Genomic DNA, 8,146 nt, shown 5'->3' on the forward strand with positions numbered 1-8,146 from the left:
GAATATCGATCATATTCAGTCCCCCTTTAGAATAAGGGGCAATCAGTGTTGACTTTTTTATATAGTTCTTTTTTCCATTCCATAAAAAGGCATGTATAATTTTCTCAAGTTCTTCCACCACATGTTCAGGGACAGACAAAACTGAGGCACAAAATATGAACTTTGACAATGCAAAAGTTTTTAAGATTTGTATCTTTCCTATCAGAGTAAGATTACGTTTTCGCCAAATATTTAGCAATACCTTTACATCCTTGATACATCTATCAAAATTAAGCTTTAAAGCTAAATCAGTATCATAAGAAAAAAATATTCCAAGACCCTTAATTGGGTTTTCTGGCCACTCAATATCAAAATATTTATCTTGAGATTCTCTAAACGAGCCCAACCACATGGCTTTACACTTATCTCTGTTTGTTTTCAAACCAGAAAAAGAGGAAAATTTATCTATAACTGAAAAAGCTTTCTCTGCAGACTTTTTGTCCGCTAAAATCAATGTCGTGTCATCGGCATATTGGGCAAGTTTAATCATATTTTCATTTATAAGAATACCTTTAATATCATCCCTTTGCCTTATCTCACATGCGAAAGATTCAATACAAAGTATGAACAAATACGGGGACAAGGGGTCTCCCTGTCTAACCCCTCTATTTAAATCAAAATATCCTGATGAATGTCCATTACTACATATGCAGCTACTGATATTTGTATAAAAGGACTGAATGTACTTTATAAATTTCTGACTAAATCCAAATTTGCCAAGGGTAGAGAAAATAAAATTCCATTCTAAAGAGTCAAAGGCTTTTTGATAATCTAAAAATAAAAGCAAACCTGGGATATCATTTTCTTTTGTGTAGAACATAGTATCTATGATAGTTCGAATCGATTCACCTATGTATCGATCTTTCATAAAACCTGTCTGGCATGGATGTATCAATCTAGGTAAAACTTTGCATAGTCTATTAGCAAAGACTTTGGATAAAATTTTAATATCTGCATTAAGTAGTGAGATCGGTCTCCATTTACTTGCATTTACTTGCTGTATGCTTTTCTGGTTTTTTAATTCATGGAATACTACCCGATAGTATGCTATCTGTTATTTTGGTCCCTGTGTTGAAGGACAAAGCGGGCCGAATTGCTAGCAAAGATAACTATAATTGCGTTAGCGAGTGTAATTTCTAAAGTCTTGGAGAAGATAATTCTGTTTAGGTTAGAAAAATATATTTCAATATGTGATAATCAATTTGGCTTTAGAGCAAAACATGGAACTGATATGTGTATTTTTGTTCTAAAAGAGATCATTGCGAGCTATCAAAAGAGAAATTCCTCAGTGTTTTTATGTTTTCTTGATGCCTCCAAAGCATTTGATAGAGTCAATCATGAAAAACTCTTCCAAAAAATGTATGATAGGGGTGATACCAAGTTATTTGATCAGGATATTAAAAAATATATTGGTATGGTAACCAAACTATGATGATTAGATGGGGTAGCTGCCTATCCGACTCGTTTACTCCCGCCCTGTTAATGGTGTTCGACAAGGAGGTATATTGTCTCCATACCTTTTTAACTTGTACATGGATGACTTATCTGTGAAATTGAATGATTGTAGTACTGGCTGTTTAGTTGGCTGTACCAAGATTAATCACTTGATGTATGCTGACGATCTTGTAATTTTTAGTCCGTCAACTGCCGGGCTGCAGAGTTTGTTAAATGTTTGCACTCAGTTTGGTATGGAAAATGATGTCAAATTTAATGCGAAAAAAAAGTCATGCTATGTTTGTTACTTGTAAAGATCATAATAGATTAGTGTTTCCAGATTTCTATCTGTGTGGCACCAAACTTGAAGTTTGTAAGGAGACCCGATATCTTGGTCATTTTTTCACAGAGGACCTATGTGATGATAGAGATATTTATAGACAGTGTCGCAAACTTTATGCACAAGGAAACACACTTGTGCAGGAAGTTCCATGTGCTCCCATGGAGTAAAGATTGCATTATTTCGAGCATATTGTACACCGTTGTATACTGCACATTTATGGTGCAGATATAAAAAGAGCAGTTTAAGGAAAGTTATGGTAGCCTATAACGATGCTATGAGAATGCTTCTTCAGTACAGTAGGCACTCTAGTGCTAGTAGAATGTTCGCTGACGCTCATGTACCTTCATGTCAACTAATATTAGTCTGTATCTTTGTCTTTTTCGAGACAAGTTACTCATTTTGCCATATGTAAATATTTCCATTGTACTATTCACTTACTGCTTAACCACTTGTTTTAGGTATTCATTAATCTAGTTATTTATAGTGTGATTTGTTTTTCTCCTTTTTGACTGTTTATACTTTAATTATTTGTTCTTTGTTTATTCCAGTATTATCTTTGTATGTTTGTCTTGATGTATATTACATGTATGTTATTTGTTGATATGGACCTCTGCATATGCAGCTGTGACTGGATTAAAGCCTTGAATTGAATTGAATTGAATGCAGTGCCTGCATGGGCCCCTCGCCCCCCCCCCCCCCCCTGGATCCGTCTATGCCTGGACTAACAATATTGTTCTTATGCCTTTATTATATTTAAACATATGCATGTGGGTAAAAAGCGCTTATCTATTTCACACTTTTTTTTTTAATTTTTACTTTTTTGCCAATGGGCCAATGCTCAACTTACACCGCCTTTTTTTCTTTTATCTATACGGTATATATAACAACAAACCCGCGCGAATATTACGTTTACGCGCGCTTGCACTCGATCCATATCTGATCTATCTCCACGTACGTGCATAGCGCCAACTTAATGTGTTCCGCCATCTTGCTTGTTGGTTGCCGATAAAATGCGCATTTTCAGATTTTTTAACGCTCAGTTATTATCCATGACTGAAACATTGACCAATCAAAAACTAAGATTCTACAAGAAATATGAATATTCATATACGAAAGTATAAACATAGATAATTCAGTTTTATGTGAAATTTAAACCCAATACTTCAAAATATGGTTAGTTTTATGTCTCTAAAATGACCCTTAAAACCAGAATTTTATTAGTAAAAAATAAAGGTTTTCCCAAGTTGCCATGGTAACGCGGTCTGAGATATAAAAGCTTAGCAAACACTTCATTTCAGTGATCGAGGATGTATTTGTTTACGGTATACGTCTACATAAATTATAACATTTTTTTCCAGACCATGGATGAACTTTCAAAAAGAGACATTTTAGGCAAGTTTTTACGATTTCCGGCAATTTTCTGACACAGGCACTTTGAAGAGGTAATTTTTACAGAATTAGAAGAAGACATCATGGATTTTCCTAATTATCACGACGGATATGCAACTTACTTGTAAACAAATCAAACAAAGTCTATGATACATTTTCGATAATGCAAAAAGAGACATTCAAGTCTCTGATTGAGAGCCGCAGATTGAACATTCGCACGGCGCAATGGTAGCGTTTTCGCCGAATTCGTCGGGGCGAAAACTCCAAGAGAGCCGTACCACTCACCAGTCCCGAACGCTGCGCTGTATGTTTGATGATTTATCTGGTGCCATTTCGTGCTTATAAATTTGTTTTTTCTACAATGCCACTATCTCATTAAAATTGTTTGTCATGATAACATTGGAAATATTATCGTTTAATGGCCCAAAGGATCGACTGTAATAAAAGATACTTTGAAATATTGTCAGAGAGTGATTAGTTAGGTGATGTTTATGGTCAGAATTCAGTCATGGCTTCGGGTGAACTTACGCGAACGCGGTCACTTGCTCACGGGGCGAGTCGGCCTGGCCCTTTGGTGGAAGGCCGTCAGGCAACGTGCAGTGCAGCTAGAGCAGAGTTGGGGAGTTATAGGTATAAAAATACTTTGAAATAAGTAATCTGCAAATATTTTTGTCTTATCCCTTTGGATTACTTAGATAAGAAATTCAAATTCTCAAAGTTTAAATCAAATTTTAGACAGTGACAACAAAGAGTGGTGCTGTATGGGGGGGGGGGGTGGGGTCTTGCATGCCCCCAATTCACGAACAAGAAAAAAAAGGAAAAGGTAAGAGAATCTTGCGAAATTGTTCAATTGGATTTTTGTAACCAAAAGTCAAAATTATGCTTATGTCGCTTGCTTGCAACTATATATTTTATAAATTTTGCCTGATACGCCATATCGTAGTATTTTTACCCTCAATTATTTTCACTTGTTACGCCACTGACATGACTGATATAACATCTACTAGTTTATGATAACATTATTTGGTTGCGGGATCAAAGCATCAGCTATATAGCTAAACATTTATACTTTATGCCTGTTCAACTTCCAATACAGGTTTAGGCCTGTATTTATGAGATGTTAAGATCTATGGGTGCCTTTATTATTTTCATTTTCAATTAAAACAATTATTAATTATGTATTAATTTAGTATTAACCTCGATGATACATTTTATTGTATTAAATCGTACAATTTCTGTTGTACTAAGCCCCTTATTAAGCCCTTTTAAAAACATGCTCAGTAGCAGACCCCCCCATATATAAAGACAATAGAAGTGTATATAGAATTAATTGAACCCCCCCCCCCCTTATTGAGGACAAAATGAAAAAAAAATACTCAAAATAATCGACCGCCCCCCCCCCCCCCCTTTGACGAGGCAGCTGTCGGTGGCCTGATGTCTTCATTGACTTCTTTTTGCTTGTAAAAATAATATTAAAGAAATAGGGGCTACTCTAATTGTCCCCTGTGAAAATTGATTTGGATCTGCAAGTGCATGAGGCTGCGCCCCCTCCAACGTCATAGCTACGTACCCCATATCTTTAGGTTCTAGCTCTCATATTTTTCAGCTCCCTGGTTTTTTGGAAGAAAAAAAAACGAGGCGAAAGAAAAGAGTGAAATAAATGAAATACGATTAATCAAAATTTGAGTTGTTTGAAAGAATTATACTTATCAGAGAAACTAAATTAAATTCTACAACCATGAAGAATAACAGCAATCTTGATAAATTCTGTTTTTTTTCTTCAAAATCAGAACCAATCAACCTTTTTCTGATTATTCTGTCACTTTCCATATTTTGGAGAAAAAAATAAAAGTGTTCATCGACGCCCTGTACTGCATGATGAAACTGTATCCCCACTCGGCCCTCGTAACCCCCCCCCCCCCCCTCTCTCCATCTCCCCCACCACAATGCCCCTTGCTCATTTCTCTTATCTCACCTTGACCTTAATTAATTAATCTTAACTATTTGGCGGTACAGTCAAACGTGACTGGTCGCCATCATAGTTTCATCCCCAACAAACAAGGAACAAACAATAACAATTCTGTTTTTCGACCCAACATCATTCCTTTCAATACGCGTAAGGCTATACGTGGGCATGCACAAACAACGTGGGTTAACAAAAACTGACCCGCATTTGGACTAAAATTGTGATTAAAATAAAAATGTTATAAATATGAAAAAAATATGTGTATAATGAAGGATATCTGATAAACGGAAAAACATCAATCGCTAATTCATAAAAATGCTGGAAAAGATTTGACAGAGGTTTTTAACAACGGTAATCAAGGGGAATTAGTGTATGGGTGAATGGCGTTCGAGCTTTAGCCGAGCGTTAGCCGGAGAGGGCGCGGGCCAAATCTGCCTGAATCTGGCAATATGGCGGCGTCCATTAAGCTGACGTTAGCCAGCGGCGACTGCACGTACGTGTCTCCCGCGCCGGCCCTGCACAATTCTGGTTGCTGCTTTCACTTTCTTTAGCTTTTGAGGAAGATAACATCATCTCACATTATGAACAGCCACGAAAATTCGATAAATAACTCGAATTCGACGAGTACAAATTCAAAGAAGTTGAGACTGGAGCCCGTCAACAAAGTCAACGTGGTATTGGGAGCTCAATGGGGCGACGAAGGGAAAGGAAAGCTGGTCGACTTGCTAGCGACAGAGGCTGATGTTGTTTGTCGATGTGCGGTAAGTTAATAAAATAATAACAACTGAACAAGAAATTAAAATTGGATCTAAATTTTTAGATCTCGAGAATTTAATAATATAAATGCTTGTTACTAGACTAAAGCACGACATAGTGTATATTTACGCCAGGCAGGCCTGGGCTTCTTCCATGAAAAAGGAAAAGAAGGGATCTACTATAAAAAAGTACTATTTTTTAGTTAGCATGGCCATGGTTAGGATTAGGAACAAAGTCCTTGTGAAAGTTATACCTTATTTAAACTGAAAAAAGGTGAAAGGAAAAAGGGCATGAAGGGTGCCAAGTTAAAGCGAAATCAGTCTGAGGATTACCTCAAGTGATGTTTGTGATAGACAGCTGGCAGCCGTCTGTTTCGAGGAGTTTTTTAACATTTTTCATTTTTTGTTTCTCCTCGTACACAGACGGCTCGCTATCGTGTACCTCAGGCGATGTTCGTGCAGGCTCCACTTCACTAGTACCACTACACTACTCTCCACCTACCCGAACATCGGGACAGTGAACTCGATCGGATATTCCGAGTCACAAAGGTGGGATGGCAATCATGGTTATCGTAAAAAATTTAAAAAAAGATATAACGAGGGTTATGAATGACTTAATATCTTACTCTACCCGTATTTCACTCCGTGTCCATCCTCCGGTTATCCTCAAAATTTGTGATTTTGGGCCAGTATCTTTTTCCTCACACGTATTATTCACGGCCGATTTCAAAACATCGCATGCGATCGGTCGCTGATCGATTGCAATTGCATGCATGCGATGTTTTGAAATCGGGCGTGAATAATACGTGTGAGGTAAAAGATACTGGCCCAAAATCACCAATTTTGAGGATGGACACGGAGTGAAATACGGGTGTAGAGTAAGATATTAAGTCATTCATATCCCTCGTTATATTTTTTTTCTTTAATTTTTACGATAACCATAATTGCCATCCCACCTTTGTGACTCGGAATATCCGATCGAGTTCACTGTCCCGATGTTCAGGTAGGTGGAGCGTAGTGTAGCGGTAGTGAAGTGGAGTGGAGCCTGCGCGAACATCGCCTGAGGTAGCTATCGGGCAGCTACCATTAGGGGGTTAACAATGCAAAATCCCCCCGTCGGGGCTCATCAATTTTTGTCTTTATTTCATAATAACATATAAAAAGAACTTGTCCAAAATAAAGATTAGTATTCCATTTTGGCCTGAAATGCATCAAAAGGGGAAAAAACAGTGACTTACTTCGGCTGTCGCGTGTAACAACCAATAATGTCGCAGATTGCGACATGCCCAAGAGCGTCCGACGCATAATGTCGTAATTTTTCTAACGCATAACGCAGAGATGCCAACCGTTACGGATTCGCCGTATTTGTTCCGATTTTATTCCTCCAATTACGGTGTTACGGCAACAATAAAAAGGTTACGGAAAAAACAACTACAATACATGTGTATTGTGTATTGTGTATTGCTTTGCTGTGTATGTGTATATATGCGTGTATTGTGTATTGTGCATGTATATGCGTGTATTGTGTATACATGTATCGTGCATGCAGCGTGTGTGTGGCCAACGGTAAACCAACGGGAGTTTCTCTACTATAATTTATAAACGCGCGCACTGCCTACTACGTTCATTGAGTTATGCTTTTATCAAGGCTTTCTGATTAGAATTATCGATATCCTGGCCAATCAATGCGAGCGACAAGTTCCGAACGCACGCACATAGACAAGCACAAATCAGCGGCACGAATTGCGGTATAATAGCGACTGGTAAATACGACTGTAAAGATGATGACGTCATCCAAGATGGCAACTTACGATGACCAACGAAGGAATCGAGGATGACTAAGTTTTTATCATCATTTGAAAGGAATTAGCGGTAACTGCGGTCTAAGGTACGATGTTTCTTAATTTTATATATTTTCTCGTAAGTTTGGATGTAATTATTTTTTCATAATGTGACATTTGATGTACCAAAAACGATCCGAAAATCGGGTTTCCGCCGAATGTTAGATCTAACGTTACTGCTGCATGCTGATACGGAACTCGGGGAGCTCCGGCCCGAAAAGCGGGCCGGAGCTCCTTGGGTTACGTACGTATCAGCTAGCCCAGATCTCCCTGGGTTAGCTGATACGTTGTCTTAATGTACGGGCCAACAACTCTTCAGTCTATGTATTGGTGAGTGGAGCCAACGCGGTTCAGCTGAACAACCAAAATACAGAGACTG

Source organism: Lytechinus pictus, chromosome 7 (genome assembly GCF_037042905.1).
Source record: "Lytechinus pictus isolate F3 Inbred chromosome 7, Lp3.0, whole genome shotgun sequence".
Lineage (NCBI taxonomy): Eukaryota > Metazoa > Echinodermata > Echinoidea > Temnopleuroida > Toxopneustidae > Lytechinus > Lytechinus pictus.